The 22,636-nt window shown below is 39.5% G+C and overlaps 1 pseudogene; it reads right to left on the reverse strand.

Moving 5' to 3' along the window:
* LOC138811430 (myelin protein zero-like protein 3 pseudogene) overlaps positions 1-22,636 on the reverse strand; it is a 35,070-nt pseudogene that overhangs the window by 12,047 nt on the left and 387 nt on the right.

Raw genomic sequence — 22,636 nt, forward strand, 5'->3', positions numbered from 1 at the left:
AATAAGCAAAAGGAAAGAAATGTAAATATCACCTGGAAGAAATAATTGTATTGTCAAAGCTTATAGAATTGTATTGTCAAAGCTTACAGAATTCACAAAATTTAGACCATGATAATGACAATTTACCTTGTGAAGGTTAAAATATATTTGTGACTTCAACTAAATATTACTTTTCCACAATTCTCTGCGATAAGAGAAATTTATGTAATCACCTAGTCACAATAATAATATAAACCTCAGAAAGAGTCACTAGGAATTAATTTCAACCCCCAACTCAACAAAATTTCCCAACGAGGGCCTTAAACAAAAATATACTATGAGCAGGAGCTGAGTTTTCACACTCTGAGCAAAAGCCAAATGAAACAAAAATTAGACAGTGGTAGACCTATGGCCCAAGTAATGAAGCAAGGTACTTTTCTTAATTTTAATTTAAATTTTTTGTGAACATACTGTACAGAGGGGTTACAATTACATGGGCAAGATAATGAGTACATTTTTTACCAGGCATTGCAGCCTCCTCCTTTGTTTACCCTTCACATCCCTTTCCAGCCTCCTCCCTGCCATCCCACCGAATCCTCCCCCCACCCCCTGCACCAAAGTTGTAAATTTCGTTTTCGACATGACAACTTGTACTTTTCATTGTTGAAACAGGTCCACCTGTATCCTTAAACAACTTGTTTTTCACCATCTCCTCCACAAATTATACCGACATCAAATACAGTGAAAGCAGGGGTTATACTGTGGGGGAGGGACATACAAAGAAAGAAAGAGATAATCTTTTAAATGCATTAGAAACAAATGAATGAAATAAAAAACATTAAAATACATATATAAGGGTTCATTTTCCTCACATTACATTATCTGAACTTTTCGGCTTGACTCATAAATATACTACATATTGCAAATAAGGGAAACCATGGGACCTATGTTTCTTTGTGCTTGGCTACTTCACTTAATATAATTTTTTCCAAGTCTTTCCATTTCCTAATAAATGGTGCAATGTCATTCTTTCTGATCGAGGCATAGAATTTCAGTGTGTATATAGAGCACATTTTCTTGATCCATTCATCTATTGAGGGTCATCTGGGTTGGTTCCATATCTTAGCTATGGTAAATAATGCTGCAGTAAACATAGTTGTGCTGGTAGCTTTAGTGTGGTCTTGTTTGTAAACATTTGGGTAAATGCCCAAAAGTGGGATTGCTGGGTCATAGGGCAGCTCTATGTGAAGTCTTTTGAGGAACCTCCATACTGCTTTCCAAAGTGGTTGAAAATGTTTACACACCCACCAACAATGCAGTAAGGTTCCCTTCTGTCCACATCCCTTCCAGAATCTGTTGTTGTTAGAGTTCTTGAATTTTGCCATTCTAATTGGAGTCAGGAGGTATTTCAGTGTTGTTTTGATTTGCATTTATTTTATGGCTAGGGAGGTTGAACATTTCTTCATGTGTCTATTGGCCATCCTTCTTTCTTCTTCAGAGAAGTTTCTCTTTAAGTCATTAGCCCACTTATTTATTGGGCAGTTGTTTCTTTGAGGATTTGTTGTTGGGGGATTTAATTTTTTGAGTTGCAAGCATATTTTAGATATGAGACCCTTGTCTGTTGTATGGCTAGTGAAGATCTTCTCCCAATCCGTGGGCTTTCTATTGATCTTGCTAGGTAAGTCCTTTGCCATGCAGAAGCTCTGCAACTTCATGTAATCCCATTTGTCCCACCTTTCTTTGATTTGTTGTGTTTCTGGGTCTCTATTAAGAAAATTTCGGCCTGTGTCAAGGAGACCTAGGGTTTCTCTTATTCCATCCTGTAATGTTTCCAGAGTGTCTGCTTTGACACTGAGGACTTTGATCCATTTGGAGTTGATTCTGGTGCAGGGTGATATATAAGGATCTAGTTTTAATTTTCTACAAGTAGTTATCCAATTTTGCCAGCACCATTTACTGAAGAGGCTGACTTTCTTCCATTCTATTTTTTAGCTCCCTTATCGAAGATTAGATGGCTATAGGTCTGTAGGTTCATTTCTGGGTTTTCAATTCTATTCCATTGGTCCTGAGGTCTGTTCTTATGCCAGTACCAAGCTATTTTGATTGCTATGGCTTTAGAGTAGAGTTTCAAATTTGGTATTGATATTCCTCCAGCAGTGCTCTTTCCGTTGAGGAGCGTTTTTGCTATTCAGGGTCTTTTAATTTTCCATATGAATTTTTGGATTGCCTCTTCTATTTCCGTGAAGAATGTGGTTGAAATTTTGATAGGTATTCCGTTGAATTTTTAGATAGCCTTGGAAAATATTGCCATTTTCACGATGTTAATCTTTCCAATCCAGAAGCATGGGAGGTTTTGCCATTTTCTAAGTTCTGTTTTGATTTCCTTTTTCAAGATTTTTAAGTTTTCATCATAGATGTCCTTCACTACTTTTGTTAAGTTAATTCATAGGTATTTTATTTTTGAGGGGGTTATTACAAATGGAGTTGATTTCCTAATTTCAGCCACACTTTTCTCATTGTTGGCATAAAGACAAGCCATTGATTTTGGGGAGTTAATTTTATACCCTGCTACTTTGCCAAAGTTTTGAATCAGCTAAAGCAAGCTACTTTTAAGAGAAAAGAAAAAGAAAACCTGAGTATGAAGGCAGGGCCCTAAGCCCCTGACTTCCCAGAATGGAAAGTGGATCAGTCACGGAATCCAACAGTTTGTGCTTATTCTTTTTTATCACAGCTGAATAATGCCCCTTCAGTTCTAGGCCCTCCAATAGGAAATGGAAGTTAGGCTTGTTCTTTGCTTCTGGCACACAAATAATTTGTGTAGAAGAAACCTATCCTCTTGCTTCCTAGATTCCAGGGTTCAGCCTCTCTTGTGAATCACGGTGGGAGGTGGATGGCAGTGTGACAAGAGGTTCCAAATAGAGTGACAGCAATGATAATGAACTTGCAGCTGGCAGCTGGATGCCAGGGCTAGGTGGCAACTTGTAGTGCCCTCTGATTACTCAGCAGTAGGGAGACTGAGTTGGAGCACCTGCTGGCTCTGCCTATCAAGTCCACCCCACCACCAGAGGTATAAATGGGGATCTGAGTTGGCTGTGTCAGATTCCTGCTCCCCAATGCTACCTGTTTTCCTCTGTGCGTAACACTGCTGAGGACACACATCCAACTTTTCTATAGCCTTGCACAATGAGGAAGATTGTGTACATATAGGCAGGCCAGAGTGGCAACCAGATTGGCGCAAAGATGAGCATGGCATTGGCCTAGGATCCTAGTCTCAAATATAGGGGGAGGAGGAGGAAGAGGACAGGGTTGGAGGGTGGAAAAAGTGGTGGTCTTGGCTAGGCTGAGGTAGGTGGGGCTCCATAGTGGTCCCTAACCTTCTGCAAATAAAGTCCCCCAGATAGCTTCCCCAATTTCCCTAATTTGTGTGGCCCGGGTGGGTGTGGTTTTTAAATAAGGCTGGGGTAGTTTCAAATCCTTTGCATGACTTAGTCTTACCTGAGATTCAAGTCATTGTACTTAGTAACCTGGGAAGAGAATAATGCATTTTGGGTCTGGTTTGAATGAAAGGAATTCAGTGTCTTTGAGCTGACAGATACGGAGGATTCCCTTTCTGCCAACTGATGAGTGTCAAATAATTGAGAACAGTTCTTCCATCTTAATGGAAATTTCTCTGAGTTCTCATGCCTCATTTCAGCTCCGTTAAGTTGGGTGATCTCTAAATCAGTGGTTGTTGGTGTATGCTCTGAGGGCCCTTGGAGTTCTGGAGACCCCTCTAGCTGAGTCTTCAAGATACTGCTTTGGCGGATGGCCAATAGACACATGAAGAAATGCTCAACATCCCTAGCCATAAAAGAAATGCAAATGAAAAACATTGAGATACCACCTCACTCCAGTTAGAATGGCAAAAATCAAGAACTCTAACAACAACAGATGCTGGAAGGGATGTGGACAGAAGGGAACCTTACTGCATTGTTGGTGGGAGTGTAAACATTTTCAACCACTTTGGAAAGCAGTATGGAGGTTCCTCAAAAGACTTCACATAGAGCTGCCCTATGACCCAGCAATCCCACTTTTGGGCATTTACCCAAATGTTTACAAACAAGACCACACTAAAGCTACCAGCACAACTATGTTTACTGCAGCATTATTTACCATAGCTAAGATATGGAACCAGCCCAGATGACCCTCAGTAGATGAATGGATCAAGAAAATGTGGTATATGTACACAATATAATTCTATGCCTCCATCGGAAAGAATGACATTGCCCCATTTGTTAGGAAATGGAAAAACTTGGAAAAAATTATATTAAGTGAAGTAACCCAGGCCCAAAGAAACATAGGTCCCATGGTTTCCCTTACTTGCAATATCTAGTATATGTATGAGTCAAGCTGAAAAGGTCAGATAAAGTGATGTGAGGAAAATGAACCCTTAGATATGTATTTTAATGCTTTTTTCTTTCATTCATTTGTTTCTAATGCATTTATAAGATTATCTCTTTGTTTCTTTGTATGTCCCTCCCCCACAGTATAACCCCTGCTTACACAATATTTGATGTCAATATAATTTGCGTAGGAGATGGGGAAAAATATGTCGTTTAAGGATACAGGTGGACCTGTTACAACAATGAGAAGTACAAGTTGTAATGTCGAAAACGAGCTTTACAACGTTGGTGCGGGGGGGGGGGAGATGCTTGGGGGTGGGCTGGGAAGGGACGTGAAGGGTAAACAAAGGAGGAGGCTGCAATGCTTCATAAGAAATGTACTCATTATCCTGCCCATGTAATTGTAACCCCTCTGTACAGTATGTTCACAAAAAAAAATAAAATAAAATAAATTTAAAAAAAAAGATACAGCTTCGGCAATATCATCTCCATATAAGTCCACGTTCTCATCATAGAATCTAAACAGAATATGGTGTCATATAAGATGGAATACTCATAGAAGAATCTAGAGGTCTTTTATTCAGCCAGATCACAGAGATTAACAAAACTAAAATACCACCAATTTCTGTGCTTTTTTAATTTAGAAAATGTAATCATTTTTTACAAATATATTGGTGTCAACAGGACATGCGTTTCTTATAGTTACATTAAAATGCATTGTCCGGGCAGTTAACGTCCTAGGCCATAATACACTTCTCTTTCCATCTCAGTTTTAGGAAATACTAAATGATGAGCACAGCATTGACTGCACTGGAAACTACTATGGAGACAGCAGCTTACAGCTGCAGAGAATCAAGGTATATTACAATGAGGCAGCTGGTGATTGTCTCCCATCTGGCTTCCCATACCATGGCACAATAATTCCCTAAGGAAACTAATGACAAGGAAGGAGTTGGTGCCTTTCTAAGGGTAGTATTGTAATTTGAATTTGGGACCTTCATCTTGTAAGTCAAGTGCTGTACCCTCCTGAGCCACTCAACCAGATATCTTAATTTTTGAGTATACTCTTGGGAATTTAAATACAATCCACGATAAGGACTCAAATGTTTTTATTTCTTGGTATTGTTTCTAACATATTTATAAGAAGATTTCTCTGTTGCTTTGTATGTATCTCCCCCATGGTATAACCCTGTTTTCATTGGATGTGATGTTGGTATAATTTTTGGACGGGAAGGGAAAAATCAAACTGTTCAAAAAGGTATGCAGGTGGAACCATTCCAACAATGAGATGTTCAAGACGTTATGTAGAAAACGAACTTTACAGCTTTGGCGTTTGGGGGGAAGGAATATGAAGGGGTAGAAGGGGAACAAAGTAGAAGGCAACAATGCTCAATAAGAAATGTATTCATTACCTTGTTCATGTAGTTTTAACCCCTCTGTATGGTATTTTCAAAATAAAAAAATTGTAAAAAAAACAAATACAACCCAATGCCATTTTATTGTGTGCAAGTCATCCTTCTAAGCTGAAGATCTTGGCACTGACCATGAGCTTCTTTTGCTAAAGGCTAATGTTCTACCATTTAAGTCACATCTCCACTACCAACTATTTTGGCTAATTTCTTGGAGATGAGAGTCTCCCAGACTTTCCTGCCCCAGCTGACTTCAATTTGTGATCCTAAATTCTCAGACCTTTGAGTAGCTAGAATTACATGCTTCAGCAACCAGAGTCCAGTTACATTGCCCTCTTTAAAACACAGATTGCATTTCTAAAAAAATATTTTAATTCAAAATTTAAAATTTTTGGGGGGTCCGGATGTGGGGCCTGAACTCTGGGCCTGGATGCTGTCCCTGAGCTCTCCAGCTCAAGGCTATTGCTTTACCACTTGGACCACAGCACCACTTGTGGTTTTTTACTTTTTGCTTATGTGGTGGTGAGGAATCGAACGCAAGGCCTCATGCATGCAAGGCCACCAGCCACACTCAGCCACCTTCCCACCCCCAATTTTAAAATTTTAAAGAGGGATGTTCAGTCACTAATATGCATGAGAATAGTCCAAATTACAAAGTATAAACTAATTGTCTCACCCTGAAATCTATAACACTTCTGGTCTTGAGCATTTTGACTATGAATACTTAGCCAACAATAATTTTTTTTAAGGTTTTAAAGTAAGAAAGCATTCTTCTGATGTAGAAAAACTAATGTGTAAACATTGTTTTAAATGATTAATATTGTATTTCCTAATACAGACAGCCTAACTGAAGTCTACAGATTAGATTTTGAATTTTTGTAACAGTCAATGTAAAGTTCATTTAATTTTATATTAAGAGTTTCCATTCTACATTAGGGTATAAAAACAGAATCATGGAAACTTGGCTTTCGTGTGTAATAAACCAATAAACAAGTTCAAACAAAAGGATAAAGCTATTTAATTTATTTGATTTGTGGATCTACATTTTGGGATGTTCTCACCTTGATATTTTGTGTAAATATTGTTTAAGTAATGTCTAAGATTCAATCTTCTAGTTCCTTGGTTGAAAATGGTTGTGTGGGATTGTGTCACTCCTATGAACAATATTTTAGATTGTGTCTTTATTAGATCCTGTATATCCAGCAAGATGGCCAGTTTTCTTTATGTGAATGTTTAGAAAAGGGGGCATTTTCAAACTGGTATTTTATCATTTTAACTGATGTTCCTTTGGCCAACTCAGGTTAAATGGCTAATTGCAAGTAATTGCCCAAGTTTTTTCTGAGTATTTGAATACAGGGATATGTGCTATTTGATAACCATTATTGTAACATTATAAGACAAAAAATATATATTGTGTATATTTTTCCCCAGGAAAGACTTATACTTGAATTCCCCCTATATCTACTTGCTGAATAGCCACACTTGGCTCTTTTATTTTTGTCGGACATGGGGCTTGAACTCTGGGCCTAGGCATTGTCCCTCAACTCTTCAGCTCAAGGCAAGCAGCTCTACCACTTGAGCCACAGTGCCATTTCTGGTTTTCTGTTAGTTTATTGGAGATAAGAGTCTCATGGTTTTTTCTGCCCGGGCTGGCTTAGAACAGCGATCCTCTGATCTCAGCCTCCAGAGTAGCTAGGATTACAGTCATGAGACACTGTTGCCTGGCACCTGTCTCATTTTCTTGAGAAAGCTAATTGGGGAAGGGAAAGGATAGTGGGATAACAACAAAGGGAGGGGTAACAATTTTTGAGAAGAAATGTAATTTCCTTACTCATGTAACTGTAACTCCTAAATGCAGCACATTTACAATAAAATAAAATTAACAACAACAACAACAAAAAAAAAAGTTTCTTGCTTATAGGCGCTGGTGACTCATGCCTATAATGCTAGCTACTCAGGAGGCTGAGAACTGAGGATCAGGGTTCAAAGCCAGCCTGGACAGGAAAGTCCCTGAGACTCTTATCTCCAATAAATCACTGAAAAAAACTTGTAAGTGGGGCTGTGGCTCAAGCGATAGAGTGCTAGTTTTGAGCTGAAGATCTAAGGGACAATGCCCAGGCCCAGAGTTCAGCCAAATGACCAACCAAAAAAAAGTGGTTCTCATATTTCTTTTGCCCTGTAAGGCTCAAACCCTGATGCTCATCTTTGCCTCCTGAGTAGCTGAGAATTTGGCCACCATGCCCAAACAAAGGAATGAATATTCATGGAAATAGACAACTACAAATGTTAAAGTTGCTGAAACCTTTTGCATGTTGATTCATGCTCAAGATTTCTTTTGTTTTTCCATGTCCCAAATGCTGTAATTTCTGTAATAAATGCTGAGAGCCACTTAGAATCATAAGCTCTTCCCCTAAGTTCCTTGTCAAATATAGGTATAAGTCAACTCTTGTTCCCACAGGCAACAAATAAGTTCCTAGGGACATCATGGTGGACCTAGAGCCTGGAACCTTAGACTCTGCCCAGAGCTTTAGGGCATACAACTTCATATTTGGCATGTCATAATGGTCCATGGGTCCTAACATCAAGGCACCCCAGTTCCCTTTGCTAGACAGAGCATTTATCCATCTAGATATCATCCACACATAACCCACCTATTCCAGTCCATGGGAGTCATGCACCTGGCCACTCAAACAACTCAGATCAGTGCCACTCTGCAAGCCCTCCATGACAGAGCAGCCTCTGAAGGGAAAGAACAGCCAGCAGAGATAACCTCCAGCAAGGTTTCAGGGCTTCTGATCATTTCAAAGGCCTGGCAATAACAGGGAACCACTTCAGGACACCAGAAATGAAAACACAACAACGTGTGAGCAAGGTTCAGACAAGTGCTTGCAGCTTAGCTTCCCTCTGACGTCATTGTGATCCTGTCCCTCCTGTGAAAGTAACTACATTTCCAGTATTGAGGCAGGGTTTGTTTTTCATTTCTAGAAGTACTTAGTTGGGTTAAAATGTATCTTCCTCCTTACTTTACAACCTGTGTGATTTTTAGGGTCCCAGAAACATTGAAAATATTCCCTTTATTTCACCAAATTGTATCTAAAAGAATAGCAGTATTTGCTCAGAAGAGTCCTGGATGGGATGGAGTTCACTGAGGATGAGAGAAATATAAATGACCTAGTGTCTGAGTACCAGCAGTGACAAGATTCCACTACTGGTGAAGAAGGGGAATTTGAAGAAGACTTGGTGGAGGAAGAGGTTTAAGCCTTCCCATTGCTAGCAGTGCAACGGGAGTGCCAGAGCTTGTCTACTACTTCTCAATTGAATGGTACTATCCTGAGCACTTTATATCCTGCAGTGCGGTCCTTGCTGTATATCATAATGCCTAGCCTTGTCTGTCATGAACTCACTTACAGTGAATGTCAACAAGTGGCTTTATTTTTTTGGAGGTTCCAGTCGTGGGGCCTGAACTCTGGGCCTGGGCGCTGTCCCTCAGCTCTTCAGCTCAAGGCTAGCACTCTATCACTTGAGCCACAGCACCACTTCCAGCTTTTTTTTTCTGCTTATGTAGTGCTGAGGATCAAACCCAGGGCCTCATGCATGCAAGGCATGTGCTCTACCACTGAGCCACCTTCCCAGCCCAATGTGTGGATTTCCTTTAAATAGGATTGTTTAAAAACCCCATTTATATAAATAGTAATTGAAGTGGACCCTGAGATGAGGCCGAAGCTGGTATGATTTCATTTTGATCTAGGCCTTTGTTTTAGGGATTTTAGACTTGGTTGGCCTACTTCCTGGAATGAAGAAAATCCATCTGGTCCCCCTCCCCTTAACAAACTAACCCACCCTTGACCAGTTAAAGACTAACCCATAAAACAGGTTGTAATCTGGCTCCAACTGGTGACATCACTTGCTTACCATAAACCCTGCCTTTTGCACATGCTTATGTTAAACTCTGCCTATTGGCCACCTGTGTGTGGTCTGGTATGACTGTACAATCCTTTGTTTGTGTTATGATCCCAATGGTCAACTGAGGGTGACCAGGCTTAACCTCATAGGTTTTTGCCTTTAAAAACCAAAGAATGGGGTCACTAGGGGTCCCAGTATCAGCTCCTGATCCTGTGCTGTGGCTCTTACTGGTCACAGTAGGAACTTCCTCAATCGAGTTGCATCTTTGTTAACAAGTTTGTTGTGGTGGGCTCTGTCACTGTGGATGACTAGGTGGGTTTGCCTGCCTGAGTAGGGGTCTTCCTACTACATTTAATGGGGGATCATCCAGGATAGAGTTCTTAGCTGCTCCAAACTGAGGGGGATTGAAGTCCCAGGCATGGAAGACAGTGTGTGGGCACTCAGCTGTTGGAGAGAAGTTCTGAGAAAATCCTCAACGTAAGCGCAGTTGACCTAGATAACGAAGTCGCCAGAATGAGGTCAAAAGTTGAATGAGTCTGAAAGCAAGAGAGTCCCCTCCAGCCAAGGAGGTCCAGGGACTCCTGGACCCCTCAATTCCACCAGTCTTAGCAGTCCTAATTGGATGGGGGCTTGCTTGTGTAGAAAATAGGTTGAGAGAAAAAGTAACTTTTGGTTTTGGGATCCCTCCTCATTCTGTGTATAATCGTTTCTGTCTGTGTCTCATTGTGCTTTTGCTTTTGCTTGCCATGTTTGTAATTGGATTTACTTTATGGGAAAAATATGGGACAAAGTAAGTCCACTCCTGGGACATCCCTAGACCTTGTCCTACTTCATTTTAAATATTTCAAAAAACAAACAAACAAACAAAAATTCCTGCTAGTTCTACTTTTGTAACTTGCTTCTTTGTCAATTATGAAACTGACTCTGACCACCTGCAAGTGGCCCCAGTTAGATCTCAGCCTCAGGCCTCGGCTGAGGGTATGAGCATGGGGACAACCTGCCAGTCTGAGGGGACTTCTTTCTCTTGACCCAAGATGACAGGGAATTCTCCTCTGTCTTAGAAGGCCCCTGGGTCAATGTTTGCAGGAATCTAAAAGAAAAATCCTCCGGAGGTGAGCAAATGGGGTTCGAGTACTTTGGTGAGTGAATGGTGGTGAGATATTGCCTCATTCACTGAGATCTGATTTTGTCTTTGTGGCCACTTATCTGTCTTGTTTACTTTGGTGTGTTTTCTGTTCTATGTTTTCTGAGGTAGGGAAGTTCTGGGTGCGAGTTGCAGGCTCACTCAGCAGACTCTGGATTCAGCTTCCTAAGTGGGAGCAGCACAGAGTTCTGGTAAGGATGAGATGGGGCCAATTAGTCCCCAACTCAGACTTTGGTTCTTCTCTTGTCCTGTTTTAAAATTGGTTCTAGTTTTAAATGAGGATTCTTAGTTTTTGTGTTTGTGTTTTTGTTGTTTATTTGAACATCTCTGGGAGAATAAAAGTTCCAGCCTCCAGCTAGGCTTAATAAGACCTGCTTTATCCCCCTCTGTGAGGCATGGAAGTTTGATGGACTAGCTTGGTCTCCTTCAAGCCTCAGACTGAATTTTCTCCCTATGGAGGTTGCCTGAGGGGAGGGTGTAAACTGCTGTGAGCCTGGTTGAGAGACATTCAGCTGGTCCTGTTTAGTTTCAGGTGACCCCCCCTCCCAGCCTTCCTCCAACTAAAGGTATTCAAAAGATTATTTGGTGAAATGCCTTAGGAAACATTCAAGCCCTGGGAAAATGAAGCTCAACAAAGGTGTTTAAAAAAAGGAAAATCTTGTCTTAAATTCTTGTTATCTGAAGATTTTAGAAATTGTACGTACATGATGTTAATTTTTGCGCACTTTAAGATCAGTGTGAGTGTGTTTTTTATGTGTGTGAACATGTTCAAGATAAGAATTGTCAGCATATCATAACAATTGGGTACGTTTAAGTTTAAAATTCAAAAGGTTCTGAGGTTTGGATATTACCAAATATTTTGAAGAATCTTTAAAAAAAAGCATAAAATGCTTTTTAAGGATTATTTAACTTGAAAATTAAAAATCTAGTATTTTGAAATCTAATATTTTAAAATGCACAAAGCTGTTTACACTGTAATCAAGTTATCTGCCTTAACAAAAATGTATTAGCTGGTTGAGATTTAGTTCCCTTGGTTAAAATTTGGGGATAAATATTGGAAATACAATTATAAAGTTAGTTTAACACTGTCAAAGACGTTACCTGTACTGTCTGTTTAAAACTGTGTATTTCATTCAAGAACCAAGAGAAAAGAAAGGGGAAAAACTTAGAAGCCAACAAAAGACCTATCTTTAGGGGTGAGGCAGAAATGCAGTTCAGCTGGTCATACATGGTGGGACAGGTTTGGGGGGAGTCCACAAATGGTGAGATGGGCCCTGGGAGGAGTCCACGCATGGTGAAAGAGGGCAAGCTGGCACAAACAGTTCATCTAACCCTAAAGATTCAGATTGGGTGTGTACTCATTCCATAGGAGGAGCCAAGTGGCCCATCTTTGTTCTATCCCTTTTCCTGTAGCTAGACACTGGAAACATGATGGTAAAAATTAGTGTTGTGATGATCTGATTAGTATTCCTAAAACTGCTCCTTGGATGTATTAAAATTAAATTAAAGAGGTGATATAAAGAGGATTAAAATTTTATTTGTATAATGTGAATTGCTTTCAATAATCTTCTACAATTAGGATATGTTTTTACAAGTCATAAAGGTGTTAAGTCTAGCTTCTTGGTACAGTGATGGTGATTGTAATTCTTGCATTAGGGAAAATTTATCATTGGTGTTTAAAAGTTTTATTGTATATCTGTTTTAAATCAAGCAGCCAAGAGACAATGAATGACACTTGGCCTCAAGATTTCAAGGGATCTTTGTGAAATGCAAATGAAAACTAAAGTATAAAGTATTAAAAGGGATTGAGAAGAGGCTTAAAAAAGTAGGAATTGATTTTTGGATATAAAGTTTAAAAGTAAAATCGTTCTGAACATTTGCCCCAAAGTGCACAAAGGAAAAATTAGGATTACCAAAATAATTTTGCTATTCCAGTTTGCTCTTATGTTTGTTTGTTTTTTTAACAGTTTCCAGCAAGCCCAGAGAAAAGCACAGAGGATTTTACAAGTTTGTCAGTTGTAACTCTGGCTCTTAATAAGTTCCAGGTAAGAGCATGCTTAAAAGTACTTCTATGTTGAAAACCATGTTGCTTTTAATTGGAGTAAAGTGGTCTTTTAGTTTAAATAGGGATACAGGTGGACCCATTGCAACAATGAGATGTACAAATCGTTATGTCGACAAATGAACTTTACTACTTTGGTGTGGGGGGTGGGGGGGATGGAGAGGAGATGGGAAGGGGAAACAAAGGAGGCAACAATGCTTGATAAGAAATGTACTCATTTTCTTGCTCGTGTAATTGTAACTGATCTGTACGGTATTTTCACAATTATATATATATATATATATATATATATATATATGATTCATTGATCTGCACACAGGTTCAAAGCCATCCCAGGCAAAAAAAAATCCCTGCGAGACTGTCACCTCTAATCAGCCATCAGAGTGCTGAAATTGCAAGCAGAGTGGCTTTGGGACTCAAAGTGGCAGACTGCTAGCCTTGAGCTGGAGAGCTGAAGGACAGCAATCTGGACCCACGTTCAAGTCCAGCAACCAGCTAAGGGAAATGCCAATGTGGGATTTATCTCAGTGTGGAGAAGACACTCCTGGGACAAAATCAATGGAAGGGCATCGAGAGGCAGTAAGCCACTGCTTGGGTGGCAGAAATAATGTCATATCCTAGAGTCATTTGTGCATGGCCCTTCACAAATTGGTCAGAGCCAGGAGGTTATGAGAAGATAGTTTGTAAGCATTCCTAATGTCCATGACTAACTACCTTGTAAGGGACATTAACTTGCCAATCCTCTGTGATAGTAGTAAAGAGCTAAAGTTATAAATTGTGAGGGATAGTTTAATTCCCAAGTCCTGTATGTGCTAAAAGCCCTAATTGGCATTAACTGAGCTGACACCAGCCTCATGAAATTCATCTGTCCCAAAAAAATGGGGGGATTATAAAACTGAGTGTGTTTCTATTGACATCTTTCTAAAGGCCTGCACAGATAACTTAGGCATTGTAAGGTCATGAGAGATCACATTCGTAAGTCATCCAGAAAGATGCTTTTGCAAACCAGAGTGCTAAACAAGCTACACTGCTGTAGCTGGAGAAATGGTCTGTAGAGTTGTCAAAAGTTAAAATATTGTTCTTAATGAAATCTTACCCTAGTAGCCTCTTTGTAAAATAAGCTAAGCTTATAAGTTCCTGGAAAGGTAGGATCAACGCCCCTCATGTCAGCTTGAAGAACTTACAGAAGATGGACCTTCGCCCATAAACCCCCTTTTAAGAACAAGAGTCCAGAGTCCATTTTGGAAAAATGAGGCAAAATATATAAAATAATAATTATTATTACTTTTTAGAAAAAGGTATAAAGAATAGTGTTAACAGGTGTGCAAAGGTGGAGACTGCATCTGTCAGAGATGATTACATCTAAGTCTTCTGTGTCTGTTTACCAAAATATCTGATTAGTAAAACGTTTGTCACTTTGGTAAATTATTCTAGGCTATTATCTAAACAGTATTAAAAACCAACGGGGCCACAGCCTGCCAAGCCTATATAATGTATCCTTAACCAGTCTGTGTAGGAATTTGCAACCCAACACGAGTGTGACAGTCCTTTGGAGCCACTGCTGCTGCTACAGCCTGACAGTCACCTGGAGAAAATCTACATAGTTACCCTGACCACCTCCACTGTGGAAGAAGTAGACCGAACTCCTGTCTGATTTCATCACCTGATACTGCATCACGGTTGAAAGCTGCTAAAACTAAGATCTTGTGGGACATTCTAACCTGGACTATCCTGAGTAGCAGTGAACAGCTAAGTACCTCTACACTCTTGAGTTCAAGCAGTTAATCTGATAGCTTCTAATAGATTACAAAACCCACCATTTCTAAAAAGAAATTGATTATATGTGTATTTAGAGGAGCCCAGTATGACCCCTGCTGTTACGCTCAGATGAAGTGTTGCTCAAGCAAGGCCAGAGGCTTGTCAACATACAGACAACACTTGTCACCATCTAAGCAATAATAGCTGAACCCCATTATAATGTCATCCCTCTTATTGTTCTCCTCCCTGATATTTTCAAAACTTTCCATAAATGTGTACAGACTTGCAGCATCCAGTGCTGTGGAAGGAAGGGTTGTTTCTGTTAAGCATGCTGCTGCCTTCTAAAATTACAGAATCTAAAGGAACAGTGGAGAAGCAGGGATCCCACTGAAAAAGAACTGTAACAAAATTAAAGCTTCTTTCTAACATTGAAATGTTGGACATTGCAGTTTCCTATCGGCAGACTTATTGACTTACACACAGGAGGACGAATGTGCATGTTCTGTGCAAGAGTTCTATCTGTTCTTTGCCACCACCATGTCCTCCTCCACAATGTGGCAGCTCAGATTGGACTTCATACTTGGAATTTCTTTCAAAGTTAGAGTTCAGGCAGCCAGTGACTTCTCTAGTTCCTGCATTTAAACATAAGAAAGATGATTTAAAGGAAACCTTAAATCAAGCTGCTGCTGTTCTCACACATATAAGCAATTCCTTTGTTTAGACTCAAGGGGAGGAGGACCGGTCAAGGAAAGGCACCTTAGGAATGAGAAACAACCCTGGCCTCTTAAAGACCTACCTTGGTGGTCAGCCTCAAACCAAGTTGCTCTGAAAGGAATATTTATTCCTGCTTCCCTTTTCATTGCCTCAATTATCTCCCTAATGTTTAAATAACTCACTCTGGTATAAAATATAGGTCACCACTTCAATTTAGAGGACAGTGAAGTTAATATTTAGTTGAAATTTATTTAATAATGCTATATATATATATATATATATATATATATATTTAAAAGTTGATAAATAGGTGACATCTCCTTTTAATAAAACTAAAAAATGTATTGAAGTAGTAATCACATACAATTTCTCTTCAACAGTCATTATTTTTAGGCTAACTTTCTAAATGAAAGAGTATAAGACTTTTTAAAAATATAATTAGTGCAGATATATCAGCCAAAGTTTCATCGGCCTGTGGATACACAATTTGTTGGTTTGTCTATTTTTCTTTGTGGTGGCTATTAGGAAAAGTAGGAAACTATCCATAGTGATACCTGGCATTATTTTTTGCTCTATTTATTTTAATTTGTTGTGCTGATCCTGGGACTTGCACTCATTGCGTGAGCACTGTCCGTAAGCTTTATCTGATCAAGGCTATGACTTTAAAACCTGGGCCACAGTTCTACATCCAAACTTTTGGTTGTTAGTTGGAAATAAGACTCAGACATTCTGTCATTGGGCCCAACATCAAACTGAGGTTCTTTTGTCTCACCCTCCAAAATATCAAGGATTATAAACACGAGCCACTGTTAGTCATATTATGTGTTTTTTAAAGAATCTGTCAATAATAATAATAGAAAACTATTACTATTACTAAAGGCTCAAACCTGTAATCCCAGCTATTTCAGACCTAAGATAGATAGGATCATGGTTTAAAGCTTGACTGGTCAGACAATTCAGAGTTTGTTATTTTTTTAACCCGTTGGCCCCAGGGTTTAAATTCAGGCCTAGGCACTGTACATCAGTTGCTTTTCATTAAGGCTAGTGCTCTACCCCTAGAGCCACAGTGACACTTGCAGCTTTTCCTGAGTAGTCTATTAGAGGGAAGAGGTAAGGAGACTGCACAGTTTGGCTTTGAACTGCCCTCCAAAACCTAATCCTTGAAAATAGCAAAATAGTGATGCTTACCATCAATTAAGCAGCAAAAAAACCCTGAAGATATGGCTCATTTCTTCAGTGGTGTAGTGTCCACCCTGCTTGGAAAAAGTTACAGAAATTCAAGCCTCAGTGTTGGCACATATGTACACAGAAGCATGAACATACATACATACATATAAAGGTCCTATACACAATTCCATGGGATGAAAAAAGAGGTAAAAAATGCTGGGAAGATGGCTCAAAATATTAATTTAAATTAGGAAAAAAATAAATAATTTCAATTGTTAAAAAAAATACTACCACAGCCGGGTGGCAGTGGCTCATACATGTAATCCTAGCTACTCAGGAGGCTGAGATCTGAGGATTTCAGTTCAACTCCAGACTGGGAAGGAAAAGCCCATGAGAGTCTTATCTCCAAGCAACCATGCAGAAAACAGTAGTGGCACAGTAGCTAAAGTGGTAGAGCACTAGCCTTGACATGAAGAGTTGAGGGATAGCACCCAGGCCCAGAGTTCAAGCCTCCTGACCAAGAAAAACAAACAAAAAATCTGCCATAGCTGATTGTGACTTAGGTGGTAGAGTGCTTTCTTCCCATATAGAGGTATGAGTTCAATCCCCAGTGTTGTTCATACCAAAACAACCCAAGAAAAGCACACTAAGAACTATGTAACAAAAAATACAGCTTACATTGTAAATAAAATTAAAACTTAGAAATATAATTGAGTAGAGCTAAAAGGAGAACCATGGCTCAATTGTTAGCAGCAATACACAGCATCAAGTAGGTATTAATTTCCATCAAAACAATCTAGACATTGAATCCAATACTATGATAAGTCTACACAGCAATTTGTATAGATTGGAGGCACCATCAATTAGGAAAAATAAGCCTTGAGGAATGGCAGACAGGAACTCAAAAAGAAACAAGACATTTAGAGACATGCAAGCACATCTTCTTTGCTTCTAAATACACCCTGAGAAACAACAGGCTGCATTCCTCATTTTAAGGATAAACAGCAGTTGTATGGCAAAATGTATTTTCTCCTGGAAGAAATATACTAAAGAGTGAGTCACCAAATAAATAATCAAGAATTCAAAAGGTTTAACACCAAGAGTGAAAAAGGCAAAATAAACAATTACCTGCATGACTTTATGACAGACTTTGCTTTATTAAAGAAACTCCCCTGATGTCAAGCAGCTCTATGCTTCTCTCTGTGACAGCACCCACATACTGAGTGTGCTTCTATCTGTCTGTTGCTGTTTGTTTGCTAGCTTACTCAATAAAGCTATGCCAACTTTTCTTGCCATGGTGACTTCTGTGGAAATTCTTATTCCATGACCAAAGTCAAGGACCTTAAGTAAAGAGAACCTAGTTCTGGAGGGAAACTTTAAAAACCCTCACCTAGACCCAGTGACTGTTGCTTCAAATACTTAAGAACTGGGTGGGAGTGTAGCTCAGTGCTAGAGCACTTGCCATCCACGCAGAAGACCTGGGTTTGGTCTCCAACAATAGAGGAAGGGAGGGATTCTGAAAGATCAAAGACCCAAAGAATGAGGAAGAACAAGTGTGGACACATCACACCTGAAATGAAAATTTGTCACACTGAAACACAGTAATCAAGACAGTCTGATATTAAAGCTGAAGAAACACAGTAAGTTAATAGTAGAGAAAAAAGAACCAAACCTACCTGGGAACTTGAGATCAGATACTAGATTATGCAATAAACAGCCACTAGGATAGCTAGCTATCTATATGAATAAATACAAAGTACACCATTACTTAAATCCTTTGCAAACAATTCCTAAAACAAATAGGGACGCAAAGGTAGAAAACAACTCATGGAATTTTAACGAATAACAAGTGAGTGTTTTAAGAATGGAAAATTATTTCCCAAAGGAAATAGAAATAGGAAAATAACAACAAATTTGTGTATATTACAACTTAATATCCATTATTCAGTAAGTGACAGCAAGAGATAAAAAGCCAAGTTCTATTAAGATCGAAGACACACCTCACAACCCCTGCACTAAAATTGGGTTTCTACAGGTCAGGCAGGAAGAAGAACCACTTACGTGGATCAATGGAATAGAATTAAACCTCAGAAATGAAAACACAGATCTATAGCCACCTAATCTTCGATAAGGGAGATAAAAAAATAGAATGGAAGAAAGACTGCATCTTCACTAAATGGCAAAATTGGTTAATCACCTGTAGAAAACTAAAGCTATATCTGGATATATCACCCTGCAACAGAATCACCTCCAAATGAATCAAAGGCCTCGGAGTCCGAACAGACAAACTAAAAACATTAAAGTAGGGAATAAGAGAAACCCTAGTTCTTCTTGACACAGGTCAAAATTTTCTTAAAGAGACCCTGAAACACAACAAATCAAATAAAGGTCGCACAAATGGGATTGCATGCAGCTGTAGAGACTCTAAATGGCAAAGCACATAGCTAACAAGATCAATAGGAAGCCCACGTATTGGGAGATCTTCACTAGCCATAAAACCGAGAAGGGTCTCATATCTAAAATATACTTGGAGCTCAAAAAATTAAATTGCGCCACAAAAAATAGTCAAAGAAACAACTGCCCAATAAATAAGTGGGCTAAAGCCTTATAGAGAAACTTGTCTAAAGAGGAAGTAACAATGGCCAAAAGAAACATGAAGAAATACTCAACCTTTCTAGACATAAAAGAAATGAAAACAACATTGAGATTCCACCTCACCCCAGTTTGAATGGCTATAATGAAAAACTCTGACGGAGGCATAGAATTGCATTGTTTATATATACCACATTTTCTTGATCCATTCATCTACAGAGGGGCATCTGGGTTGGTTGCATATCTTAGCTATGGTAAATAATGTTGCAATAAACATACTTGTGCTGGTAGGTTTAGTATGGTCTTATTTGTGATCATTCAGGTAAATGCCCAAAAGTAGGATTGCTGGGTCGCCGGGGAGCTCTAGGTGCAGTTTTTTGAGGAACTTCCATACTATTTTCCAAACTGATTGAATAAGTTTAAACTCCCACCAACAATTGCCCCATTTTTTTTAGTAAATATACTTTATTCTCCTCTGTATTTGCTCTATACCTTGTTTTACAAAGTTATGAAGTTCACAGCTTTATGCCAAAATGTAAGAAGACTAGGCTTATTTGTTTATAAACATTTTTGCAGTCAGGTGTCATCTGAATTCTTCATTTGAATCCATACTCAATACTGAAGAAAAAAATCAGAAACCAAGGGTACTGGAGTAGAGTAGTGCTGTGGCTCAAGTGGTAGAGTGCTAGCCTTGAGCTGAAGAGCTCAGGGACAGTGCCCAGGCCCAGAGTTCAGGCCCCATGACTGAAAAAAAAATCAATTTCATCAGTATTTTGAGGCTGGGAAGGTGCCACAGTGGTAGAGGTGACTTAGTGGTAGAGCGCTTGCCTTGCATGCATGAGGCCCTGGGTTCGATTCCTCAGCACCACATAAGCAAAAAGAAAAAACCGGAAGTGGCACTGTGGCTCAAGTGGTAGAGTGCTAGTCTTGAGCTGAAGAACTGAGGGACAATGCCCAGGCCCAGAGTTCAGGCCCCATGACCGGACCCCCCCCCAAACAAAAGGGTGGATGGACCCGACTGAGCAAGTATGGAAGTGCTTTGTGCTCCGCCAAGTTCTATGTGAGAGTGGATGTGCGACCATCCACTAAACCAAAAAGCCCTGCTTCCCACACAGTAGCTGACTTCACCTACTGCCCTAAATGTGTGGTCCTGCTGAGCCGCATGGTGACCAGGGTTTCCCAGATTTGCTCTGAATTCAAGATTTTAATGCAGCTGAACTGGAATCAAATTGGGGTCGAAGGGGGAAAGGTTGTTGAAGACAGTTCTCCTATTAAGAAAAATACTGCCTCATTTTTTAGGAAATGGAAAGACTTGGAAAAAATTATGTTAAGTGAAGTAAGCCAGACCCAAAGAAACATAGGTCTCATGGATTCCCTTACTTACAATAAGTAGAATATGTCTGAGACAAGCAGAAGCAGTCTGACAAGTTGAAGTTAGTCTAAATGAGTCCCAAGATAAGGACTCAAATGTTTTTTTTTCTATTATTTCTAACATATTTAAAAGATGATTTCTTTTTTGCTTTGTATTTCCCTCCCCCATGGTATAACCCATGTTTTCCCTGTAGTTGATGTTGGTATAATTTGTGGAGGGGAAGGGTAAAAAAATTGTTTAAATAGGGATACAGGTGGGTCCATTGCAACAATGAGATGTACAATATGTTATGTTGAAAAACGAACTTTACAACTTTGGGGGGCCAGGGAGGGAGATGGAGGAAAGGGATAGTGAGGGGAAACAAAGGAGGAGGCAACAATGCTTGATATGAAATGTACTCATTACCTTGCTCTTGTCATTGTTACCACTCTGTACGGTATTTTCACAATATAAAAAACTTATTAATACAAAAAAGAACTCTAACAACATATGCTGCAGGGGATGTGCCCAGAAGGGAGCCCTACTGCATTTTTGGTGGGAGTGTAAACTTGTTCAACCACTTTGGAAAGTAACATAGAGGCTTCTCAAAAGACTCCACGTAGAGCTCCCCTATAACCCAGCAATCCCACTTTTGGGCATTTACCCAAACGATCACATACAAAGCCATACTAAGGTTACCAGCACAACGATATTTATCACACCATTTTTAACATACGCAAGATATAGAAGCAGCCCAGGTGCTCCTCAGTAGAAGAATGGATCATGAAAATGTTGTATATACATACAATGGAATTGTATGCCTCCATCAGGAAGAATGACATAGCCCAATTTGTTAGGAAAGGGCAAGATTTGGAAAAAAATTATGTTAAGTGAAGTAAGCGAGGCCCACAGAAACATAGTTCCCATGGTTTCCCTTATTTGCAATAATTAGTATATGTCTAGGACAAGTAGAAAATGTCAGAAGCTATGTTCTTATGATCTGATAAGATGAAAGTAAGTGAAATGCACCCCAAGATTGGGACAGATGTTTTTTTTTGCCCTTAATGTTATTTTTTCTATCGTACCTATAAGGTACCATGTGATGTTTTTTTGTTGCTTTGTATGTTCCTCCCCCACGGTCTATCCCATTTCACTGTATTCGATGTTGGTATAATTTGGGGAGGGGAAGGGAAAAAATCAAAATGTTTAATAAGGGATACAACTTGACCCATTGTAATAATGAGATGTACAAAACACTGTTAAAAAATAAACTTTACAATTTAGGCAGGGGTTAGGGATGTATAGTTGTGGAAATGGGAGGGAAGGGATGGTAGTAGAAAAACAAAGGAGGAGGCAACAATGCTTGATGAGAAATGTACTCATGTACATTTCTTTCTTGATAAGAAATGTACTCATTACCTTGTTAATGTCATTGTTACTCTTCTGTATGGTTTTTTCATAATATAAAAAACTTATTAATATAAAAAATAACTCTAATAACAGATGCTGGAAGGGATGTGCCCTCATGTAATTGTAAACACTTTCTCATGTAATTGTAAACAATCTCTACAGTATTAAAAAAAAGTAAAGAAAAAGAGTTCATCATGTTCTGTAGCAGGTGGATCACTGGTTTGGAAGGACAGAATCTTTGCAGGCTCTAAGCACATAACCCAGGGCAATGCAGTCTATAGCCTGGAAACGAAGCCTGAAATACTCTGCGTATGGCCTTCCTTCCTTTGAAACCACAATTTAATACGAAGAGGCAAATGTGTGTACCTCAAGCTTTGGTATGCACAGTTACAATCACATACACAAAAAACCCCACCCGGGGATTATTTCCCAGAAACGAGGAAGAAGGGCCACAAAATTGGTGTATCTGGGATGAGAGTAACTGGGACTACTGGGAGGAACCAGCAAGATGCAGTCCACAAAGTGAAGAACAGTTAACTGGGCTCCACCTCAGGGCAGTCTGCAAGACCTGGCCTTGCTTCTCCTAGGTCTAATGTAGCACCTGCCTCGCGACTTTGGCACAACCTGCATACATTCCAGTAAACACATGCATTAATGCACAAAATCCGTTACCAGCAATTTGTTCCCTCAATTGTAGAGTGGAAGGGCACCCACTTATGTCAGACAGGGACAGAAGGAATGTTGGTTGAGGAGGACAGTAGCATC

The sequence above is a fragment of the Dipodomys merriami genome, unplaced genomic scaffold, assembly GCF_024711535.1.
Source record: "Dipodomys merriami isolate MVZ:Mamm:240054 unplaced genomic scaffold, mDipMer1.0.p SCAF_527, whole genome shotgun sequence".
NCBI classification, from domain to species: domain Eukaryota; kingdom Metazoa; phylum Chordata; class Mammalia; order Rodentia; family Heteromyidae; genus Dipodomys; species Dipodomys merriami.